General features: G+C 41.3%; 1 protein-coding gene across 5 annotated transcripts in view; it reads left to right on the forward strand.

Moving 5' to 3' along the window:
* Window positions 1–623: 623 nt before the first annotated feature.
* Camta (Calmodulin-binding transcription activator) overlaps window positions 624–25,761 on the forward strand; it is an 891,447-nt gene continuing 866,309 nt past the window's right edge. For all 5 annotated transcript variants that reach the window (XM_070092342.1, XM_070092341.1, XM_053787510.2 and 2 more), the window contains exon 1: window positions 624–1,523. The gene's annotated coding sequence lies outside the window, so the exon portion shown is untranslated. The remainder of the gene's footprint in view (window positions 1,524–25,761) is intronic.

Raw genomic sequence — 25,761 nt, forward strand, 5'->3', positions numbered from 1 at the left:
TATATATGGTGGCGTTTTCCGAGTGGAATACATACTTTAATGTGTTTTTTCATAGAAATATAAAATTGTAAAAGTGATGTTATTGGGCGCGGCGGCCAAAACATCAAGTGAAAGGAACTAGCCAGGCGCGGGCCATCGATCCTTAGTTTTGTAAGCCTGTGTGATGCTCCAGCACTCGTCCCAGACACAGCTGGGGTCTACACACTCACCCTCACCACTTCTTAATATATCCCTCACATATGCATATTTTAGCCAATCTCACTTCACCTAGATAAAAAAAAGTTTAACTTGCCATGCAATTTAGTAAGACTTGGTAGGCCCTCTCTCCCTTCTCCCAGGCCACCCACTGATGCCAGATGTACATTTTCTTTGCTCTTCCAATGGGTTTCTCTGCTGTTGCTTGCTACCTTAGGTTTGTTTTGCTGTTTTTGTGTATTATATTAGGAGATGGCATTAGTAATTATGCGTAAGAAAGGGATAATAAATGTTTAAATAAAGTTTGTGCAAGGGATTAGATGTGGAGGGGGTTGGCGGGGGTGGGAAGGTCTGGAAACAGTGGTGTGGAGCGGACGACTAGGGTGTCCCGGTCGACCCTGGCTTGCCAGGCCCCAGTCGCTGCTAGAGGGAGGACGAGACTACACTCGCACTCTCCCCTCTCTCGACTCACGCGTATCACGTCGCTATTCCAAACTCTTTTTACAACACTTACCCTTCTCCTTCAAGTTGTTCGTTCATTCTATAAGCATAATTTGACCAATACTGTTCTTAGTTGCGGCCTGGTTTACCCTCCAAAAGACTGTCCGGTTGTTGATTTACCCCCTCTGGTGAGAACATTCCAAGAACCTGTCACTCAAAAACCGGTGCCATCTCAAAGGATTCATCAAGCAAGTGCCACCACGAATCGTAGCTCCTCTCCCGTCGACTCTTTTTAATACACAAGTGGATAGAGAGGCTGGCCGCCCTCCTAAACGCCCACCAATTGTTAGTTCGACCCTCTTCGCCGCTCCTCAGCACAAAATCGTTCCATGTTCAGTACCGATAGCGTCCAGTGCTCGAAGCCAACCAGGTGCCGATTTATGTGTGTGTGATTTGTTGTGTTGGTGAAGTAGGGAGAAGTGGTGGAGAAGAGCGGGAGGATCCCAACGGGTATTTGTGGTGTTGGAGAGAGCAGCACTGCGCCCCTGCCCACCCACACACCCACACCGCCCACGGTCAACCACTGGCCATACTTTGTTCTTCCCACGGACTTATAATCTCTCCCTAACCGTGAAAGTTTTTTGTTGGAAATACTGATTTTTTTTCCCCTTCCCCCGAGAAGAAATAATGCCTCGAGCTGCAAGTTTTTGGTACGACTTCCCAGCCTAGTTGATAAGACTTTCATTCCCTCATTTTGAAGACGAGTTTGATGTTAGAGAATGTGAAGCGTTATCGCCGGGACGAACCTTGACAGTTGATGTGGCATTGTTAACCGTCGTTGTTGACACAGATGGGAGCCAACCAGGAACAAGAGAGTGATGTTCTCTGTGAGTATATCTCTCTTTCTCTTTACCCATGCATACACTTTATTCTTTTTTATATATAACCTTACAGTAACGTGGAAACGTTTGATTATTTTTATTCTGTGTTAATAGTGGTTTGCATTAATTTAATATATTTTTTAAATTCACAACGTGAAATAAAAGCAGAACTTTTATTAACAATAATAAATGTTAATAGTAGTAAATATTAGTAATAGTAATAAATGTTAACAGTAGTAGTAGTAGTAAATGTTAACAGTAGCACTATTGTTAATTTGTTATTTATTTTTGGTAAAATTCTGCTCAGAAGTATATATTAGTATTCCTAGCAATATCAGGTAAGACTTATAAAGTTTGATGACATTATAGACACTTTTTAAACCTTTATTTCCTCTACAATAATGTGAAGAACATTTGTGTGCAACACTTCCTAGTGGTATCAGGTGAAGCATTTTCTGACCCATCTCAATTTTTAGCTAAAATACGCACATAACCATTGTAAAAATACTTAAAAGGTTTGCTACTTGAAATAAAATGTGATTTGGCTTACTTTTTCCCATAAAATGCAATTGGAGCAGCAGTTTCGATTAAAAGTGTGATAAAAAAATGAGGTGTGACAGAAAATGCTTAAAACAGCTGTGAAAACAGGATTCACGTGTTTCTATGCACAGCGTTTGTTTACTGTGACCACAAGTGTTACACAGATCCAGAAATGTCAGATGTCAACGCTGTTATCCTAGTGTCAACACTTACGCAGGTGACAACTGTATTATCCATGTTACATATGCACATCGATATCCAGGTTACAATGTTATCCATGTTACACTGATAGTACTATCCAAGTTAGTATTATCCAGATTAGTGTTATCCAGGTTGCACAGTATTATCCAAGTTACGCAGTGCTATCAAGGTTATACAGTCCGTATTATCCAAATTAGGGTAATCCGTTTTACGCCACGTTATCCAAGTTACACTTATCCGGATTATGCATTGTTATCCAGGTTACAGTGTTATCCAGGTCACACTTATCCATATACAATGTTTTCCAGGTATACACTTATCCATGTTACACTATTATCCAGCTTAGTGTTATCTAAGTTATTGTTATCCAGATCAGGGAGTTATCCAAGTTGTACTAGCAGTTTTATCCAGGTTATAGACACACCCAGTTTTATCCAGGAGTGTAATCCAAGATGTAACATTGATACAGATACAGAGTTATCCAGGATACAAATTCTTATCTAGGATATAAATATAGTGTTATCCAGGAGGCAGCCACACTCGGTATTATCGAGGATAACGACTCTTATAGTTATCCAAAATACAGGCAGTATTATCCACGATAGTCATATCCAGGTTAAATACAGTGTTACCCGCAATACATACACAGTGTTATCCAGATCACACACACAGTGTTATCCAGGTTACACACATTGTTATCCGGGTTACACACAGTGTTATCCGAAACACATACACAGTGTTATCCAGGTTATACACAGTGTTATCCAAGTTACATTTATTGTTATTAAGGTTACACTCTGTTATCCAGGTTACAGTGTTACCCAGATTGCACATAGTGTTATCCAGATTATACAGTGTTATCCAGGTTACACAGTGTTATCCAGGTTACACACTGTTATCCAGGTTACACACTGTTATCCAGGTTACACACTCAGTGTTATCCAGGTTACACACTCAATGTTATCCAGGTTACACACTCGGTGTTATCCAGGTATCATACACTTATAATATAAGAAAACATTTGAAAGATCTGAGCTTTAACATGAGGATATTCTTACTCCAAATCTTAGGGTACTAGAGATGAGAAGGTATTGGCCACCAACACATCCCGGTGACCTGATTGTCAGTTATAGGCCACTGACACATCCCGTTGACCTGGTGGTCAGTTATAGACCTCTTACACATCCCGGTAACCTGGTGGTCACTCAGATGTGTTAGGGTGCATACCAGATGCATCAATCTATACACCCTCTATACACCAGATGATCTTCAAGGGATGTAGTGACACATCCTGCCAAGCCGGAGATAAGTAGTAGACCGTCGTACTAGCAATGTATAGCTTGTTGCTGCTCTGTATATATATATATTATATATATATATATATATATATATATATATATATATATATATATATATATATATATATATATATATGAAGAACATTAGAATATAATAAAGGAGGAACACTGCAGCAGGCCTACTTGCCCATGCGAGGCACGTCCACTTCTACCGGCTTAAAACCAACGCCCTAACTTAGACAGGTCAGGTGGTCACATTCACTAAAGGAAGGAGCACGGCATCTGACCTAGTAGCACAAGCTGGTCAGGTCCAACTCACACCCACCCACACCCACTCATGTATTTATATAACTGATTTTTAAAACTAAACAACGTCTTAGCTTCTATGACGGTACTCGGGAGTTTCTTCCACTCATCCACCAACCTATTACCAAACCACTGCTTTTCTATATCATTCATATATATATATATATATATATATATATATATATATATATATATATATATATATATATATATATGTGTGTGTGTGTGTGTGTGTATATATATATATATACGTATATATACACGTATAATATGGGGTCCACCTCTGATGTAAATTGTGGGACCCATAGCCTCGGAGAAGTGGATAAAAAGGCTTCAAGGAAGAATAATTGGATTTCTTCCTGAAGCCGTTTCAATATATATCGTACGATTTGGGCTTAAATAGCAGTGCTCTTCTTGCCGAATTAGGCAACCGAAAATTTGTGTATGCAATAATTTCGCAAAAATCATTCTGAACCTAACTAGAAAAATATATTTCATTGTGTTTGTTGATTATTAAATTATTGTAAACTTATCTAAAATTTTAGTTGGATTAGGCTAAATTAAATTCCGCTTGTTATAATAAAGTTAGGTAAGTTTTCTAAGGTTCTTTTGGTACAAAATTATTAATTTTTTACATTAACATAAATGAAAAAAATATATCTTTAAAACTATAAGAGAAATTTTTAGAAAGGACGTGATCTTAAATGAGTTTTTGCTAATTGACCAGTTTTTAGATATTCGGCACGACATATATATATATATATATATATATATATATATATATATATATATATATATATATATATATATATATATATATATATATATAATCTTTGATATATTGTATTAGTGTTTTCATGTTTGTGTTTTCTGTCAATGTATTCTGTCTGTTAATAAAGTTCACATAAAATACAGAGTATAGGGGGTGGTAGGAGAAGAAAATATTCCAACAGCTCCCGGGAGAACCTTGAGTTTTCCCTGAGGTACATTTATTGTCTTCTCTGAGGATGAGGGTCCCCAGTAAAGTTATAGAGGCGGTACCTATATATATATATATATATATATATATATATATATATATATATATATATATATATATATATATATATATATATATAATACACCGCCGTCTCCCACCGAGGAAGGGTGACCCAAAAAAAAGTGAACACTTTTACCGTCATTCACTCACTGTCTTGCTGACATCACTGTTCATGTGGCCCTCCAAACTGAAACATCACCACCCCTCCTACCAAGTGCAGGCACTCCCTTCCCACCTCCAGGACTCATCTCCGGGTAACGGGTTTTCCTTGAATCATTTCATAAGTGTTACCTTCCTCATACTCCAGAAGCACCTCAAGTCTTTATATAAAAGCCATTTGGTTTGTTGGATGTCCAAACCCCTAGATCTCAAAAAACGCATTTTACCCTTCTCCAGCCTTCTGTGATTACCCCTGCCGCTGCCCTCCACCCCAGATTCATACACCCTCCTAATCAGTTTGTTTTGCTTCATCCTCTCGAAATATACAAATCACCTCAGCAACCTATAAAATAAATGAAAAAATATCTTTCAACATATAAGAGAAAATTTTAGAAAGAGCTCAATTTTAAATGGGTTCTTTCTAATTGACCAGTTTTACCTATTCGACACATTATATATGTATATATCAATAACAACACTGCACTAGCCAAGGACTCGAACCCATGCTGCTTTGGCTTGCCTCATGGTGGGCGAAAACTCATGACGCCCTAATCCATTGGACCATACAATCCTTAAGAGCAGCCCATCCAGCGGAACTGAATGTTGTACTCGCTACCCAAAGACATACGATTGTGTGGATGACTCTAGGCTAATATATATATATATATATATATATATATATATATATATATATATATATATATATATATATATATATATCGTGCCGAATAGGCAGAACTTGCCATCTTGGCTTAAATAGCAACGCTCAAGTTACCATATAGGACAAGTGAAAATTTGTGTATGCAATAATTTCGCCAAAACCATTCTGAACCTAACGAAAAAAATATATTTCACTCTGTTTAGTATTAAATTATTGTAAACAAATCTAAAATATATTTAGTTGGGTTAGGCTAAAATAAATTGCGCTTGTTATAATAAGGTTAGGTAAGTTTTCTAAGTTCCTTTTGGTGCAAAATTATAAATTTTTACATCAACATTAATGGAAAAAATATATCTTTAAACGTATAAGAGAAAATTTTAGAAAGGTCTTAATTTTAAATGAGTTCTTGCTAATTGACCAGTTTTACATATTCGGCACGACATATATATATATATATATATATATATATATATATATATATATATATATATATATATATATATATATATAATCTATATGTGTGTGTGTGTGTGTGTACGTGTACTCACCTAATTGTGGTTGCAGGGGTCGAAACTCAGCTCCTGGCCCCGCCTCTTGACTTGCCGCTACTGGGTCACTCTTCCCCCTCCATGAGCTTATCATACCTCTTCTTAAAGCTGTGTGTATGTACTCACCTGATAGGACTCACCTAATAGTGGTTGCAGGGGTCGAGACTCAGCTCATGGCCCTGCCTCTTCACTGAACGCTACTAGGTTCTCTCTGACCCTACTCCATGAGCTTTATCATACCTCATCTTAAAGCTATGTATGGTTCCTGCCTCTACTACATCACTTGCTAGACTATTCCACGTCCTGATTATGAAGAAATACTTCCTAACATCCCTTTGACTCATCTGAGTCCTCAACTTCCAAGTGTGACCTCTTGTTTCTCTACTCCCTCTCTGGAACATCCTGTCGCTGTCTACCTTGTCAATTTTTGGCCTTTCCCTTCATGACTTTGCATTTGGCGGGGTTAAATTCGAGAAGCCATTTGCTGGATCAGGTGTCCAGCCTGTCCAGGTCTCTTTGAAGTCCTACCTGATCCTCATTGATTTAATTCTCCTCATTAACTTCACATCATCTGCGAACAGGGACACTTCTGAGTCTAACCCTTCCATCATGTCATTCACATATACCAAAAATAGCACAGGTCCTAGGACTGACCCCTGTGGGACCCCGTTCGTCACAGGTGCCCACTGTGATCACGTACCATGACTCGTTGTTGCCTCCCTGTCAGGTATTCTCTGATCCATTGCATTGTGTGTGCGTGTATATGTGTGTGTATGTGTGTATGTATGTGTGTGTGTATGTGTGTGTGTGTGTGTGTGTGTGTGTGTGTGTGTGTGTGTGTGTGTGTGTGTGTGTGTGTACTCACCTAGTTGAGGTTGCAGGGGTCGAGTCCAAGCTCCTGGCCCCGCCTCTTCACTGGTCGCTACTAGGTCACTCTCCCTGAACCATGAGCTTTATCGTACCTCTGCTTAAAGCTATGTATGGATCCTGACTCCACTACATCGCTTCCCAAACTATTCCACTTCCTGACTACTCTGTGGCTGAAGAAATACTTCCTAACATCCCTTTGATTCATATGTGTCTTCAACTTCCAACTGTGTCCCCTTGTTACTGTGTCCAGTCTCTGGAACATCCTGTCTTTGTCCACCTTGTCAATTCCTCTCAGTATTTTGTAAGTCGTTATCATGTCCCCCCTATCTCTCCTGTCCTCCAGTGTCGTCAGGTTGATTTCCCTTAACCTCTCCTCATAGGACATACCTCTTAGCTCTGGGACTAGTTTTGTTGCAAACCTTTGCACTTTCTCTAGTTTCTTTACATGCTTGGCTAGGTGTGGGTTCCAAACTGGTGCAGCATACTCCAAAATGGGGCTAACGTGTGTGTGTGTGTGTGTGTCATGCCATACAAGCCGAACAGGTGAGTTTAGTCTATTTGGCAAGTACGTTTTCTATCCAATAGCCAGAATGAAAATTTGTATCAGCTATAACTCTGCCAAATTCAGTCTGAGCATAATGGAAAAAAATATGAATCATATATTTTAAGTAATATTAATTAAATTTAAAGTGACGTATGCTATGTATTGCAGAAGTTAGCTAAAAAAAATTACGCTAGTTTATGTGAAGTTAGGTGAGGTTTCTAAGTTTTGGTCCAACAATAATAATCTTTATACCGTCAGTGAAAAAAATTAGCTATCATTCTGTAATTTTTTTTTTTTTTTTTTTTTTGAAAAGTTTAATTTTTAAGGGAGGTCCGCCTATTCGCCCATATATATATATATATATATATATATATATATATATATATATATATATATATATATATATATATATATATATATAAATGTATGTTTCATTCTCTCTCTCTCTCTCTCTCTCTCTCTCTCCATGTTTTTCGCTCTCCATTCTGCCACTCTTCTCCCCCTCCCCCTTTTTTTATACTCAAACACTGAAAGGGTTTTACAGGATTAAGGATGAGAGTTCCTTCTTGTGTATTTTACAAGCTGAAAGCTGTTGTCTTACCTCAGGTCATTTTAAAGCCTTGGTTCTTATATTTGCATTTATATTAATGCTATTTTATGAGTGTGTATTATTTAATAAGAAACAAAATTCATACTGGGTGCAAGATGAAAATACAGCCGTCAGTGATCCAAAGCTTTATTGTCTTATTGTATTTATCCTCTTTATATTTCGAAAATATATATTGAATGTCTGCAATAAACACACCCAAAGTCAGCTGATAGTGGAGCCAACAAAACTAGAGACCACACTTGACCTTATTTTCACAAATAATGAGGACCTGGTAAGAAACATAACAATATCAAAAAGAACTAATTCTGATCAAAATCTAATCGAAGTCCAGACTTACATGCACAGGAGTCCTGATCAGCAAAAATGTATACAGCTGTGAGGGTACCTTCACCAAATTCAACTTCAACAACAAGAACATCAGCTGGGACTAGGTAAACTATGTCCTACATGAAACATGTTGGGAAGATATCTTAAATAACATGAACCCTAACCAGTGCCTTGAAAAGATCAACTCTGGTAGCTGAAGTATGTTCAAGGCATATTCCCCGAAGAAAAAAGAAGAGAAGAAATGAACTGGAGAGAGACGCTCCCTCTACAGGACAAGGCGAAGAAACACTGAGCTCCCCAAGAATGCTAGATTATCTGAAACACGGAAGGAAGCGATAACCAGGGAAGTAGAAAATATTGAGTTTAGATTAAACGATTCATACAGGATCCAGGAGAGATAAGAGGACCTAAAAGCGATTAGTGAAATTGAAAGAAATTCGAAATATTTCCTTTCATATGCCAAAAACAAGGCAAAATTCCATCTAGTATAGGGTCCCTGCTCATACAAGACGGATCCTACTTAGATGACAAAGAAATGAGTGAGATATTAAAATCTCAATATGACTCTTGTGTTCAGTGAGCCACAAATCAGTCTCAAGAAAGACAGTCCAAGTATTTTTTCATGAATGAGCCTCAAAACCCTGCCAATGTATGCCAAATTTCTGACATAGCCCTAACTCCACTAGACTTTGAGAAAGCAATTGACAACATGTCCATGCACTCAGCCCCAGGCTCAGACTCGTGGAACTCTGTGTTCATTAAGAACTGCAAGAAACCCCTCTCACGGGCCCTAAGTATGCTATGGAGAAGGAGCATAGACACAGGTGAGATTCCACAGTCACTAAAAGCAACGGATATACCCGCACTCCATAAGGTGGCAGCAAAGCATTAGCTAAGAACTATAGACCAATAGCTTTAACGTCCCACATCATAAAAATCTTTGAAAGAGCTCTAAGAAGCAGGATTGGAAACCACTTGAACTCCCAACAGTTGCACAATCCAGGGCAACATGGGTTCAGAGCAAGTCGCTCCTGCCTGTCGCAACTACTGGACCACTGTGGTATGGTCTTGGATACAGTGGAAAACAAAGAGAATGCAGATGTATACACAGATTTTGCAAAAGCCTTTGACAAGTGCGATCATGGTGTAATAGCACACAAAATGCGTGCTAAAGGGATAACTGGCAAAGTAGGCAGATGGATATTCAACTTTCTAAACAATTGAACACAAAGAGTAGTGGTAAACAGAGTTAAATGGTAAGCCGCCATCATGAAGAGCTCTGTTCCACAATGCATAGTACTCGTCCCTAGCCTGTTCCTCATCCTCGTTATCAGACGTAGACAGAGATGTAAACCATAACACCGTATCATCCTTTACAGACGATACTATGATCTGCATGAGAGAGTCATCCATTGAGGACACGGTAAATCTCCAAGAAGATTTAAACCAAGTTTTCCGATGGGCAACGGAGACAAATATGATGTTCAATGAAGACAAATTCCAACTACTCCTTTATGGAAAACTGAAGGAAATAAGAGCTAGAATTGAGTATACTACAAACTCTAATCACACAATAGAGCAGAAAAGTGATGTTAATGACCTGGGAGTGGTAATGTCTGAGGATCTCACCTTCAAGAACCACAACAGTGCCACTATTACATCTGCGAGGAAACATAGGATGGATAATGAGAACATTCAAGACAAGAGATGCTAAGCCAATGGTGATCCTTTTTAAATCAGTTGTTCTCTCTAGGCTGGAATACTGCTGTACATTAACATCTCCATTCAAAACAGGTGAAATTGCAGATCTAGAGAATGTACATAGAACCTTTACTGTACATACAAGTTCCACCAAACACCTTAACTACTGGGAACACTTGGAAGTATTTACTTGCACTCACTGGAGCGCAGGCGAGAGAGATACATCATAATCTACACATGGAAGATCTTGGAGGGACTGGTCTCTAATCTGCACACAGAAATCACTCCCTACGAAAGCAAAAGACTTGGCAGGCGATGCAACATACCCACAATGAAAAGAAGGGGCGAAATTAGTACATAAGGAGAAAACACAGTAAGTGTCCGGGGCCCAAGACTGTTCATCAGCCTCCCACCAGCCATAAGGGTAATTACCAATAGACCCTTGGTTATCGTCAAGAGGGAGCTGGACAGATACCTAAAGTCAGTGTCGGATCAGCCGGGCTGTGGTTCGTACGTTGGATTATGTGCTGCCAACAGTAACAGCCTCGTTGATCAGGCCCTGATCCAACACAATGAAATATATTTTTTTCGTTAGGTTCAGTATGATTTTTGCGACATTATTGCATACACAAATTTTCGCTTGTCTTATTCAGCAAGAAGAGCGTTTCTATTTAAGCCAAAATTGCAAGTTTTACTTATTCGGCACTATATATATATATATATATATATATATATATATATATATATATATATATATATATATATGTCGTGCCGAATATGTAAAACGGGTTATTTAGCAAGAACTCATTTAAAATTAAGTCACTTCTAAAATTTTCTCTTATACGTTTAAAGATATATTTTTTCATTAATGTTAATCTAAAAAAAAATAATTTTGCTCCAACAGTATCTTAGAAAACTTACCTAACCTTATTATAACAAGAACAATTCATTTTAGCCTAACCCAACTAAATATATTTTAGATTTGTTTACAGTAATTTAATACTAAACAAACACAGTGAAATATATATTTTTCGTTAGGTTCAGAATGATTTTGGCGAAATTATTGCAAACACAAATTTTCACTTGTCCTATATGGCAAGATGAGCGTTGCTATTTAAGCCAAGATTGCAAGTTCTGCCTATTCGGCACGACACACACACACACACACACACACACACACACACACACACACACAAATATATAAATATATATATATATATATATGAATATATATATATATATATATTCATATATATATATATATTATGCAAAACAACCACTCTGAAAGAATAAGAAATTCCAAGCGCTTTCGTGACTACTCACATTATCAAGGAACTATGAAAGTAAAGCATCCAAGGAAGCTATATAAGGGGTCTGGCCGGCACCTCACTATCAGATCCCACAACGGTTTAAACACCTGACGCGCGCCGACCCAACTTGGATAGGTCCTTGGCACAACTCACCTCACAAACTATTCTACCCAAGAAATAAGAAATTTTAAAGATTATTTGTCCAGTGTATTATTAAATTCTTCCCAAATTCTATTAATTATAAATGGATCTAATTTATATAAACCAAAGGAAATATTCATATTATTGTCAAAACTGCTTTTTATGAAACAAGATTCAATTATATTCCTGTCGACCATGGACTTGCTTGATACTACTTTCTCAACTTTTTGAAAATCAATTGGATGGTTAAAATCTCTTACATGAATAAATAGAGCATTGGAATCTTGTCCAGTTCTAATGCTATATTTATGTTGTTTTAATCTTAGTTCGAGATTTTTACCAGTTTGACCGTAATAAACTTTATCGCAAATTTTACAAGGAATCTTATAGACACATCCATCAGCATTTTGGGGGGAATTCTTTATCAAAAGTTTTTTTTACTGTATCAAGATTTTTAAATACAACTTTAATATTAAAAGTCTTAAGAAGAGAAGGCATATCAACCAAGTTTTCATGGTAAGGGAGAACCAACATATTTTTAGATGAATAAGGCTGGTTGTCCCTTTTTGGATTGTAAAAAGTATTTCTAGCAACTTTAAAAGATTTATCAATTGATAAATCTTTCTTTTGTTTGGAGAACATGAAATTCTCTCATCAGACGGTGTTCAGCAGGGTGACCCACTAGCTCCATTTCTCTTCTGCTTGGCCGTAAGAGAACTAACTTCCAGCCTAAGCAGCGAGCTCAATATCTGGTACCTGGATGATGGCACTCTGGCAGGTACTGAAGAGTCCCTGGTAGGGGACCTACAACTGGTGAAAACACAGGGAGAAGACTTGGGACTCATCCTCAATCCCTCCAAGTGTGAAATCATCACAGCAAACCAGGAAATAATCAATGCTGTGCGAAGAATCCTCCCAGAAGTCTCTACTACCACTCCGTCCAACAGTACCCTCTTGGGAGCACCGCTGGGTCACCAGGCCATCGACACAGTCCTCAAGGACAAATTGAATGACCTGATGAGAATGGAGGAGAGAATAAGCAATCTTGATGCCCATGATGCTCTGTATCTCCTCACAAGGTGCCTTACTATTCCAAGACTCACTTACTTCCTCAGGTGTGCACCCTCTTTTGACAACCCAACACTCGACGAATATGACGCACACCTGAGGTCAACCCTTAAGAAGGCACTGAACCTGTCACTAGAGGATCAGCAATGGAATCAGGCAACTCTCCCAGTACGACTGGGAGGTATGGGGGTGCGCAAAGCAACGCATGTTGCTTTACCTGCTTTTCTGTCTTCATGTTTGGCTTCCAGTGCTTTAGTCAAGATGATTGTTCCCGAACGCTTGAGAGACACGGTAGGAGCTCAAGACCCCAGGTTTACTGAAGCAGCGATTCGGTGGGACACCCTTACAGATTCCTCCAGTAGACCAGCTCCTCCCAAAGAACACAAACAGTCCCACAGGGACAAACCAATCATGGAAAAAATCGCCAACACAATGCTCTCCAACGCCTCAGGAAAGGACAAAGCTCGTCTCCTGGCAGTGAAAGCACCACACTCAGGAGATTTCCTGTTTGCTGTTCCCAATTCCTCCTTGGGCACTCAACTAGACCCACAGGCCATTCGGATTGGTGTTGCTCTTCGCCTAGCCGCCCCCATCCTCACCGAACATAGGTGTATTTGCGGCAGGGCGACAGCTGATCAATTCGGACTTCATGGTCTCGTGTGTCACACAGCAGAAGGGAAGTATGCCAGGCATGAGGAGGTCAATGATATAAAGAGAAGCCTCGCCACAGCCCGTTGCCCAGCTCAACGGGAACCCCAAGTGCAGAGGTCTGACGGAAGTCTAAAGCGTCCTGATGGAGCCACTATGCTACCTTGGAAGGATGGAAAGCAGATTGCCTGGGACTACACATGTGCCGCCACATTGGCAGACACCTACTTGCCATACTCCGTAGTGGAAGGGGGTGGAGCTGACAGCCACAGGGAGACTCAAAAAATCCGCAAATATGAAGACCTTCCCCCTTGCTATAACTTCATCCCAATAGGGTCAGAGACCCTTGGAGCATGGGGCAAGTGTGCTCTAAAGTTCCTAATAGAGCTGGGTGAAAAGCTCATCATAGAAACAAAGGACCACAGGGCGACCAGCTTCCTCTTCCAGAGACTCAGTGTTGCGATCCAGAGTTTTGTGAATGTTCTGTCAATGTATTTTGTCTTTAAATAAAATATATATATATATATATATATATATATATATATATATATATATATATATATATATATATATATATATATATAGGGGGTGGTAGGAGAAAATTCTCAAACAGCTTCAGGGAGAATATTAAGTTTTCCCTGAAGCAAGTTTATTCTTTTCTCTGAGGATGAGGGTCCCTATAACAGTTTTAGAGGTGGTACCTCCCTATATATATATATATATATATATATATATATATATATATATATATATATATATATATATATATATATATAATATTTTTATATATATATATATATAATATTTTTATATATATATATATAATATTTTTATATATATATATATAATATTTATATATATATATATATATATATAATATTTTTATATATATATATATATATATATAATATTTTGTATATATATATATATATGTATATATATATATATATATATATATATGTCGTGCCGAGTAGGCAGAACTTGCGATCTTGGCTTAAATAGCAACGCTCATCTTGCCATATAGGACAAGTGAAAGTTTATATATGGAATAATTTCGCCAAAATCATTCTGAACCTAACGAAAAAAATATATTTCACTGTGTTTGTTTAGTATTAAATTACTGTAAAGAAATCTAAAATACATTTAGTTGGGTTAGGCTAAAATAAATTGTTCTTGTTATAATAAGGTTAGGTAAGTTTTCTAAGATTCTTTTAGTGCAAAATTATAAATTTATACATTAACATTAATGATAAAATATATCTTTAAACGTATAAGAATTTTTTTTTAGAAAGAGCTTAATTTTAAATGAGTTCTTGCTAATTGACCAGTTTTACATATTCGGCACGACATATATATATATATATATATATATATATATATATATATATATATATATATATATATATATATATATATATATATATATATATATATGTCGTGCCGAATATGTAAAACTGGTCAGTTAGCAAGAGCTGATTTAAAATTAAGTCCTTTCTAAAATATCCTCTTATACGTTTAAAGTATATTTTTTTCATTAATGTTAATGTAAAAATTTTTACTTTTGCTCCAAAAGAATCTTAGAAAACTTACCTAACCTTATTATAAGAAGAACAATTTATTTTAGCCTAACCCAACTAAATATATTTTAGATTTGTTTACAATAATTTAATACTAAACAAACACAGTGAAATATATTTTTTCGTTAGGTTCAGAATGATTTTGGTGACATTATTGCATACACAAATTTTCACTTGTCCTATATGGCAAGATGAGCGTTGCTATTTAAGCCAAGATCGCAAGTTCTGCCTATTCGGCACGACATATATATATATATATATATATATATATATATATATATATATATATATATATAATATATATATATATATATATGTGTGTGTGTGTGTGTATGTGTATGTGTGTGTGTGTGTATGTGTGTGTGTGTGTATGTGTGTGTGTGTGTGTGTGTGTGTGTGTGTGTGTGTGCGTGCGTGCGTGCGTGCGTGCGTGTGTGTGCGTGCTCACCTCACCTAATTGTCATTGCAGGGGTTGAGACTTAGCTCCTGGCCCTGCCTCTTCACTGACTGCTACTGGGTCCTCCCTCTCCCTGCTCCATGAGTTTTATCATACCTCGTCTTAAAACTATGTATGGTTCCTGCCTCCACTACATCGCTTGCCAGACTATTCCACTTCCTGACAACTCTGTGACTGAAGAAATACTTCCTAACATCCCTTTGACTCAACTGAGTGTGTGTGTGTGTGTGTGTGTGTGTATTTATTAGAGATATTCATATGCAATACTCCATCACCGCCACAAATCATTCCCCATCCTCACCTTGCTAGTTACATGCTAGCTTGGCAATTACTATTAATATTTAGGTCATTGGTGGAGAAGCCTGTGAGGCCACAGGTGCATGACTTCACATGAAAGAACTTAAGACCTATTATAACAATGTTTGGCTCAACTTTAGGCAGGTGTAATAATATATGCTTACGCTGTTTCATGTGACTTTTAATCCACTTGATGCGTCAGTCTGTATACGTCAGTGTTTGTACCGCATGTGTCTGTTATTATATGTTTTTGTGGTAGTTGGACATGGTATAACAGCTTTCCCACTTGTGACAGTTGTACATATTGTAACAGCCTTCAAACTTCATACGGAAATCCTCATGGGACTTTTTGTCGAGCCAGAAAAAGGAGAGGTTTGGTAAAGCTTCAAAAGTGTCGTTATAGGGCCAAGGCACTGCTCCATGAACTGAATTCAAATTCCACCGTCAGCACTGATAATGACACCCTCAACACTAATGATGACACTGTCAGGTTAAGGTAGGAGGATGGTAGACGGCGACCATCTAGTTTGGTACTGTGAGTGTGTAAGAGAAGCCTGTTCAACGTTTTGCAATCTGGCAAAATTGTTCATATTTTCCCTCTCATGAACATGTAAATCTTGCACACTTAAACTTACACTCAGTAGACACTGATCTTCATGTATTTCACATGGTTCTTATTCTTGTAATATTTCCTTTCCAATTTACGAAGTCGACAGGGTAAATGCGGTACGCTCTAGTGGCCTAATTTGTTGGAAACCAAACGCTCGTTATGTTGCCAGGTAGGAGGTACTGGGAGTGTGACTTCGCCGCCGTGAAGGATTGACCCCTCTCACCCTCAGTATGGTGAAATAATGAGGCAAGACAGTGGCACACCATCATACCTCACAGATCACAGTTGACGACTTTACTCAACTCCACTTACTTTCTACCTTACCACAGTTCCACCTATCTTTTACGTTATCACAATTCCACTTTTACCTTACCTAGGTTTTCCAAGGAGTAAAGATGAGGAAGTGAATATTGTCTTTCACATCATTATAATTTATTAACACTTGGACAACAGTGTATTTGGTTACTGAGAAAGGAATCTAATGTTAGGATATCTGGAAGATACGATACTAGATATTTGAGACAAGGGGAATACATTAAACTAAACCCAAATGAATATTTACTGTATACAGTATAGTCCCTGGAAGATTACTACCAGTAGACCAGTCAGATTCAGCCACAGGTCCCAAGACCTCACATAGGGCTTTCAGCTCTGTCCCTTAGCCATTGAATCTCTTCCCTTTTTGGCTGTCCACCAAATCACTCTTCCCTCTCTGTTCCACTCCAGCTTCCATAGACGCTGGAGTCCTCTGATAGAGCTAGGGTGTGAAGATTAGAACTATTGGGACACTACTCTCACAAACAACACACTGGAGAAGTCTCAAGATGTCACATGAGGCGAGGTAGTGTTTTGAGAGGTAAGGTAGTGTGCTGGGAGGTGAGGCAGTGTACTGGTTGAAGGCACCAATACCACAGTGAGATAAAACGTAATCTTGACCCATTAAGAAATAGCCGGCAGCGTGAGTCAATAAGAGGGAATGGTGGTGTGGAGCGCAGACTCCTGCACTAACAGGCCAGACAGACACTTGATTATAGCTCATCACTCTTGGGGAGCCCTTCATCACAATCCACCTGATATACTACTCGCTTAAATGATATCAATACATGCTGGGGGAGGGGTGGGTCTCCCGGGATCTCGTATGGACCGCCTGTGGGGATGGGGGAGAGGCTCCCAGGGATCCAGTATGGACCGCCATCAGGGGTTTGGGAGGGGCTCTCAGGGATCCAGTGAGGACTGCTATCAAGGGTAGGGGACGGGCAAGCGAGGGGAAGGCTGATAATCTTCTGGACCCCGTAAGGATTGCCAGTAAGAAAGGGAAAGGAGTGGAAAGAGTGAGTGGGTCTTGCCCCCCGGGGCAGTATAGACCAAGACCACAAACAAAGTGATGGTTGCCGATGATATGTATGCTCATTCATTACATAATGATGTAATGATAATACCACGATACTAGGAAGTGACTAATTTGAGCTGTTGTGTATATTTTGTGGTGTATGTGGGGCATGTGCTGCACGCAATCACCATTTCTGCCGGCCGTGTGGGTCCTTACACCCTACCTCCTTCACCCCATCTAATCACCTGCCTCTACCTCAGTCCACCTGCCTCCACCACAGTCCACCTGCCTCCACCACAGTCCACCTACCTCCACCACAGTCCACCTGTTACTCCACCACAGTCCACCTGTTACTCCACCACCACAGTCCACCTGTTACTCCACCACAGTCCACCTGTTACTCCACCACCACAGTCCACCTGTTACTCCACCACAGTCCACCTGTTACTCCACCACAGTCCACCTGTTACTCCACCACCACAGTCCACCTGCCTCCACCACAGTCCACCTGCCTCCACCACAGTCCACCTGCCTCCACCACAGTCCACCTACCTCCACCACAGTCCACCTGCCTCCACCACAGTCCACCTGCCTCCACCACAGTCCACCTGCCTCCACCACAGTCCACCTGCCTCCACCACAGTCCACCTGCCTCCACCACAGTCCACCTGCCTCCACCACAGTCCACCTGCCTCCACCATAGTCCACCTACCTCCACCATAGTCCACCTACCTCCACCACAGTCCACCTGCCTCCACCATAATCCACCTGCCTCCACCATAGTCCACCTGCCTCCACCATAGTCCACCTGCCTCCACCATAGTCCACCTGCCTCCACCATAGTCCACCTGCCTCCACCATAGTCCACCTGCCTCCACCATAGTCTACCTGCCTCCACCATAATCCACCTGCCTCCACCATAGTCCACCTGCCTCCACCATAGTCCACCTGCCTCCACCATAGTCCACCTGCCTCCACCACAATCCACCTGCCTCCACCATAGTCCACCTGCCTCCACCACAGTCCACCTGCCTCCACCATAATCCACCTGCCTCCACCATAGTCCACCTGCCTCCACCATAGTCCACCTGCCTCCACCATAGTCCACCTGCCTCCACCATAGTCCACCTGCCTCCACCATAATCCACCTGCCTCCACCATAGTTCACCTGCCTCCACCATAGTCCACCTGCCTCCACCACAGTCCACCTGCCTCCACCATAATCCACCTGCCTCCACCATAGTCCACCTGCCTCCACCATAGTCCACCTGCCTCCACCATAGTCCACCTGCCTCCACCATAGTCCACCTGCCTCCACCATAGTCCACCTGCCTCCACCATAGTCCACCTGCCTCCACCATAGTCCACCTGCCTCCACCATAGTCCACCTGCCTCCACCATAATCCACCTGCCTCCACCATAGTCCACCTGCCTCCACCATAATCCACCTGCCTCCACCATAGTCCACCTGCCTCCACCATAGTCCACCTGCCTCCACCACAGTCCACCTGCCTCCACCATAGTCCACCTGCCTCCACCATAGTCCACCTGCCTCCACCATAGTCCACCTGCCTCCACCATAGTCCACCTGCCTCCACCATAATCCACCTGCCTCCACCATAGTCCACCTGCCTCCACCATAGTCCACCTGCCTCCACCACAGTCCACCTGCCTCCACCATAGTCCACCTGCCTCCACCATAGTCCACCTGCCTCCACCATAGTCCACCTGCCTCCACCATAGTCCACCTGCCTCCACCATAGTCCACCTGCCTCCACCATAGTCCACCTGCCTCCACCATAGTCCACCTGCCTCCACCATAGTCCACCTGCCTCCACCATAGTCCACCTGCCTCCATCTCAACTCATGAAAGTAGTTAAAAATATTCTCTTCTGAAAGAATAAAAGATCACAATACAATGACTGAACAACGCGCATATAGAAGAATGAAACTTATGATGACTTTTCGGTCCGACTTGGACCATGACTGTGGCTACTTAATGGTCCAGGTCAGACCGAAACGTCGACATAAATTTCATTCTCCTATGTGCGGGTTATTTGTGTATATTCGCTTCTGTTTTTTTAAAGAAGTCAAGCGTTTGCCCATACATATACTATTTGCAACGTTTCGAACAATCCTTCCTAAGAGGAGCTTCCAGATGCCACTTTCTGTATATACTGTACAATAGGACCTGCCACAAGAGGTGCCAGATCAAAGTGTATTTTGCAAAAGCGAGTACAATTGGTCACAATGGAGTACAGGTATAGTGGATGAGTACATGGACATCGGAGGGGTACAGAGACACCGGAGGGGTGCAGAAACAGTGGTAGGGTACTGGGACAAGGAAAAGGTACTGGGACAGCGGAAGGGTACTGGGAGAGAAGGGGAGGGCGCCCTGCCGTACACCTAACAGTCAACAATTCTAGGGCACGATAGAAAGACTTGGTGTACAACAAACCCATATTATAGACTACGTTTCACTCTGGGTAGAGCTTAATGAGGAATGCTGTACACTAAGTATAGAGCAATCCTCATTAAGCTCTTCCTCCCAAACTCTGCGAAGCGCGTCTTCCAACACTCTTCACTACTTTAACAGTGAATAGTCCTCAAAGAACTCCATCCAGAACTTATCCCTCCTCATCACAGTAGTTTCTCCCAACCCTCTCAATAACTGTTACCTCCTACACCAGTTTTTACCCTGCCACATTTTCCCTATCTCCCCAGCCTCTCTTATCCATCAGTATTACAGTCTCCCTTCCTCTCCTCCTCCATGAATCTAACCATAAGAACATGTCTACCACACATCACCTTCCCTTGTCCCCAGCACTAAACCTCAACTAAACTCGTCGATTAGCTTCTCGTTACAGTTAGAGCCCCGCACCACCACCACCTGGCTTAACACCCTACCTTCCTTTCCCATGAGCGTAACGACTGGAATACCAATCATCACCCTTAATGGAATACTTGACGATATCTTCATTGCCCTGCTGGAATCTCCCAACTCAGGCCGACATATTTCAACCGTATGCAAGCCCCATCCTGCGTGATGGAATATTGCAGAGAAACATAGTTAACTTTTGTTCAAGCTGTGTAACTATCATATATAATAGGGTAGTAGAATACTGCCGATGTGTTAAATTATAAAAATAAGCGTGAAGACTGCTCCAACTATCACCAGTCTCACATCGTCAACCAATCTACCCAGGTATGGCGCCTCACCAGGAAAAAAAAAACATAGCGCAAGAAGCATGATCGACATGAAAACAAGGTTGAATGTATGAAATACAAATGCAGATAAATTCATAAATAAGAGAAAAGAGCTGAAAGAAACTGCATAAATGGAAGTCCTGACATTATAGTCATCATGTAGAGAAAGTCAACTGGAGCAATAACGTACTCACTCTCCCCCGAATGTTGTAATATAGAAAGGAAGGAACGATGAATTGTGGCAAAGTGAAGAGGTGGAATTGTTCTTGAGAAACTGTTGGAAGTTTGAGGAACTGGCTAACAGAAATTTTTATGTTAGCCAATTAACATAGAAATAGCCAGTTAACAACCTGAAAGCTTAAGATTAAAGATGCCATGGTTTATTACCCTTTATAGAACAACAGGAAGATAAGGGAACAGAACTTAGCAACGTGGGATCAATACATATATACAGGAAACAATAGCGGAGAGAGAGGAGAACCAAAACAACATTATTGATTCTAGGAAAGAGAATTATCCAAAAAAAGAGATCTTGGAAGTGAAAGACACAATATGCAGGAAACCTCCAGGAAACCCATGGTTTAACCAGGAATGGAAAAATAATAGAGCATGTAAGAAACACAGAACAGGGAAACAGCTGAGAATGGAAATAAGTTAAAGAACCAAGAATTAGTGTGTGAAATTTTGAACAAACGATAAAAGGGAATTTAAAAACTTGCGTCAGAGGACGAAAGAAACCAAAATGACTCTACAGCCATATAAGGTGATAAGACTGACAGAGCCAGGAAAATTAACAATGAGAGGTAAATAAGCGATGAGCTTAACACGAAATTTAAAGAAGGCATTCACAGTAGAAGAGGCAGAAATAATTGCGACCATCTGGATTAAGCTCCCACCAGCTAGATGTGGAAGTGGAGTAACTTTTCAAAACGGTGAATATAACAGAAACAATGGGATCTAACAGTATATTTTTATTCAAATTAAAACGAGGAGCAGAAATTCTTTAGAATTATTTTATCAGGTAATGGGAGACGAGCCAGATGTCAGAAATCTATAAAAAAGCTACCATATTCACACTAGAGAATAGGCAGGAGGCAGTCAACTATTGACTGGCAGTACATATATACTGGGGCTAGACAGGCACCTAAAGTCAGTACCTGACCAGTCGGGCTATGGTTCGTACGTCGGTTTGCGTGCAGCCAGCAGTAACAGCCTGGTCGATCAGACCCTGATCCACCACGAGGCCTGGTCTCAGACCGGGCCGGGGGGGGGGTCGTTGACCTCCCCATGTATACCCCAGGTACTGACTGACATGTTTACTGGATAAACTCTGGAGAGGACTGTGAGGAGGAGGTCCATGTATCTTCTAGAGAGGTATTTATCAAAGAAAGCCAACACGGGCTCAGGTACAGGAATTTCTTCCTTCACAAACCTGGAGCTTCACGACAGAAAAAAAAAAAACAGTGATGGGTGAATTGCATTTTCCTTGATTGCAAGACCTGACATGTATCAGAAATCTTCCCTATGAGGATAGACTGAGGGCCCTGAATCTGCACTCTCTCGAAAGGCGTAGAATTAGGGGGGGATATGATCGAGGTGTATAAATGGAAAACAGGAATAAATAAAGGGGATGTAAGTAGCGTGCTGAAATTTTCCAGCCAAGACAGGACTCGCAGCAATGGTTTCAGGTTGGAAAAATTCAGATTCAGGAAGGATATAGGAAAGCACTGGTTTGGTAATAGAGTTGTGGATGAGTGGAACAAACTCAGTTGTTCAGGCTAAAACGTTGTGTAGTTTTAAAAATAGGTTAGATAAATACATGAGTGGGTGTGGGAGGGTGTGAGTTGGATCTGACTAGCTTGTGCTGCTGGGTCTGGTGCAGTGCTCCATCCTTGAGTGGAGATGATCAGACTGGATGGGTCATTGGGCTAATCCGGGGGGAGGTCATTGGTCTAATCTGTGGGGGGCACATGGACCTGCTCTGCATGGGTCAGTAGGCCTGTTGCAGTGTTCCTTCTTTCTTATGTTCTTAAGATAACTCTTGATACGGCATTTCACCAGAGAGTAATCCACAAACTAAAATACAAGCAGGAATAAAAAGGGAAGAAATAAAATGGATGAAAAAGTATGTGATAGAGGAGACAAAGTATCGATGTAGAAGAAGGCGACAGAGTTGGGTATTGCAGGGATCTGTACTGGGGCCATTGCTAATCCCTAATTTGGGACTGAGTTTTATGTGTCGCTCTATGATGATGAAAAGCTAACGAGAAGACAAGGGTAGATTTCAGGGAAACCTGGATGGTGAAAAAGAGTGACTGCTGGAGTTCAACCCGAACAGAAGGAAAATTATAAAGATCGTCGGGGGAGGGGGAGTCAGCTCCATGCAAAATATACATACCGTTTAGGTTCATGTAAACGGTCATCCTGGCATTATATGTGACTAGCAAAGTTATACAACTTACACACACACACACGTGGGTCCGTGGTGTGCAGACGTGGGTAACAAGGTTCCGAGAACCTTAGCGTTGAAAGGCGTGCAATAACAGCTAGCAGTAATCAGTGGTAGTGGAACGTCAGTGAACAATACTACGAGTGATAATTAAAGTTATTAAAGAAAGTGAGAGGAAAGCTGAAATCATAATATTTCAAAGTGCAAACCGTTGGGGGTCTTAGGCGCTGTTGCCACATTGGCAGCTGTAGGCCTGAAGAAGTGACGTCAAGACAAGTTGTGTGCCATTATACATATAAAGTGAAGTGTATGTAATGTGAAGTGTATACTATCATCAGTGAAGAGTGAAAGCGCGTGAGGAAGCGGGATGTATGAGAATATATGGTTATAAACATCACAGGTGAAGGATCTCCAAAATAGGGATTTAAGGCGTACGTACCACGACTTCGTCATCAGCAGTTGGCAACCTGTCACCGCACCATTGAGCGCAAGTTTATTCGCCTATTTGTGGTTTGCATGTTGACGGCCCTGGCTGGCCTTGCATACTGTTTGATACTGGTCACTCACTCCTGCAAGCTATTACCAGAATTAGAATAGAAATAGCATAGACATAGTGAATATAGTGTTGACTAGTGTGAGAAGGTAGGTGGGACAAGCTTTTAAGGGCAACATTGTAAGACGGTGCGAGGGTCGGTCAAGTCCCAGGAGGGTTGTGTCAGGTCACAAGAAGTTGCGGCCAGTCATTACACCGCACAAGACACTCACACACTCACACACACTCACACACACACACACACACACACATGCATACACGCACACAGGCAGTGTTACTACCAGTAGTTATTAGCAGTAAGAATACTTAGGAAGCTAGGAAGTCCTCTCTCAATGTGAACAAGGAAAATTATAATAACCAGCAACAATTAATACGTAAATCCAGAAAGGGCAATAAGTGGAGAGAGTAGCATAATTGGGAAAGATAAATGAGACTAAATTTGTGCCTACACGACGGATCTTTCAACCACACCACCTACCCCCCCCTAACCCTCCCTCCCTCACACACAAGCACACACACACAAGGGTAGACACTCACACACACACACATACACGCACATACACACACACATACACACACACACACACACACACGCACACACACACGCACATACACACACACATACACACACACATACACACACACATACACACACACACATATACACACACACACATATACACACACACACACCACATACACCACACACACCACACACACACACCACACACACACCACACACACACCACACACACCACACACACACACACCACACACACCACACACACACACCACACACACACCACACACACACACACACACACACCACACACACACACACACACCACACACACACTCCACACACACACTCCACACACACCACACACACCACACACCCCACACACACACCACACACACCACACACACACCACACACAACCACACACACACACACACACACACACACACACACAACCACACACACACACACACACACACACACACACACACACATCACACACACACACGCACAAACACACACCCTCCACCACTTGACACAAACACGTACCCCCCCTCCCCTAACCACCTCACCTTAGCCACCTACCCCTTCCCCAAACCACCTAACCCCTCCCCAAACAGTCTAACCCCCCCAACTACCTCCCTCCCTCCAATAACCATCCTCCCCCTCCCCCACCACCATCCATCCCCTCTCTCCCTCAAACCATCTAACCCCCTCCCCCAACTATCTCTACCCCTCCAATAACCATCCTCCCCCTCCCCCACAACCATCCATCCCCTCTCCTCCTAACCATCTATTCCCGTCCCCCTAACCACCCGTCCCCCCTTCTGTGGAGCACCGGGGGAACCTAGAACCAGGATGAGAACAAGGGGCTCCAAGGACGAATCTGGAAGGGAGGAATGGGAGGTAGAGCTCAAAAAAAGGGAGGAAGACTGGGGAAGGAGACTAGATGAGCTGGAAAGGAAGATGGAAGAGAGTTTAGCAGCAGAATGCAGAAGGTGGAAGCAACAGGCCACAGCAGCAGAAATCAAGATAGAGAGATTAGAAGAGGAGCTGAGACATCTGAAACAGCACAGAGACAAAGATATTACAGAAGTAGCATCGGCAATGGCTACATCAAACACAGACAACAGGTCTGAAGGAAGCATGGAAACTGAACTGTATGCAGAGGTCCTGACAAACCCACATGGGGCCAAAACAAAAGCAGGGAGCACACTAGGACAGAATGAGAGGTTAGAAGACATTGAAGGAACTAGGACATGTGCAAGGACCTT

Source organism: Cherax quadricarinatus, chromosome 39, assembly GCF_038502225.1.
Source record: "Cherax quadricarinatus isolate ZL_2023a chromosome 39, ASM3850222v1, whole genome shotgun sequence".
NCBI classification, from domain to species: Eukaryota; Metazoa; Arthropoda; class Malacostraca; order Decapoda; family Parastacidae; genus Cherax; species Cherax quadricarinatus.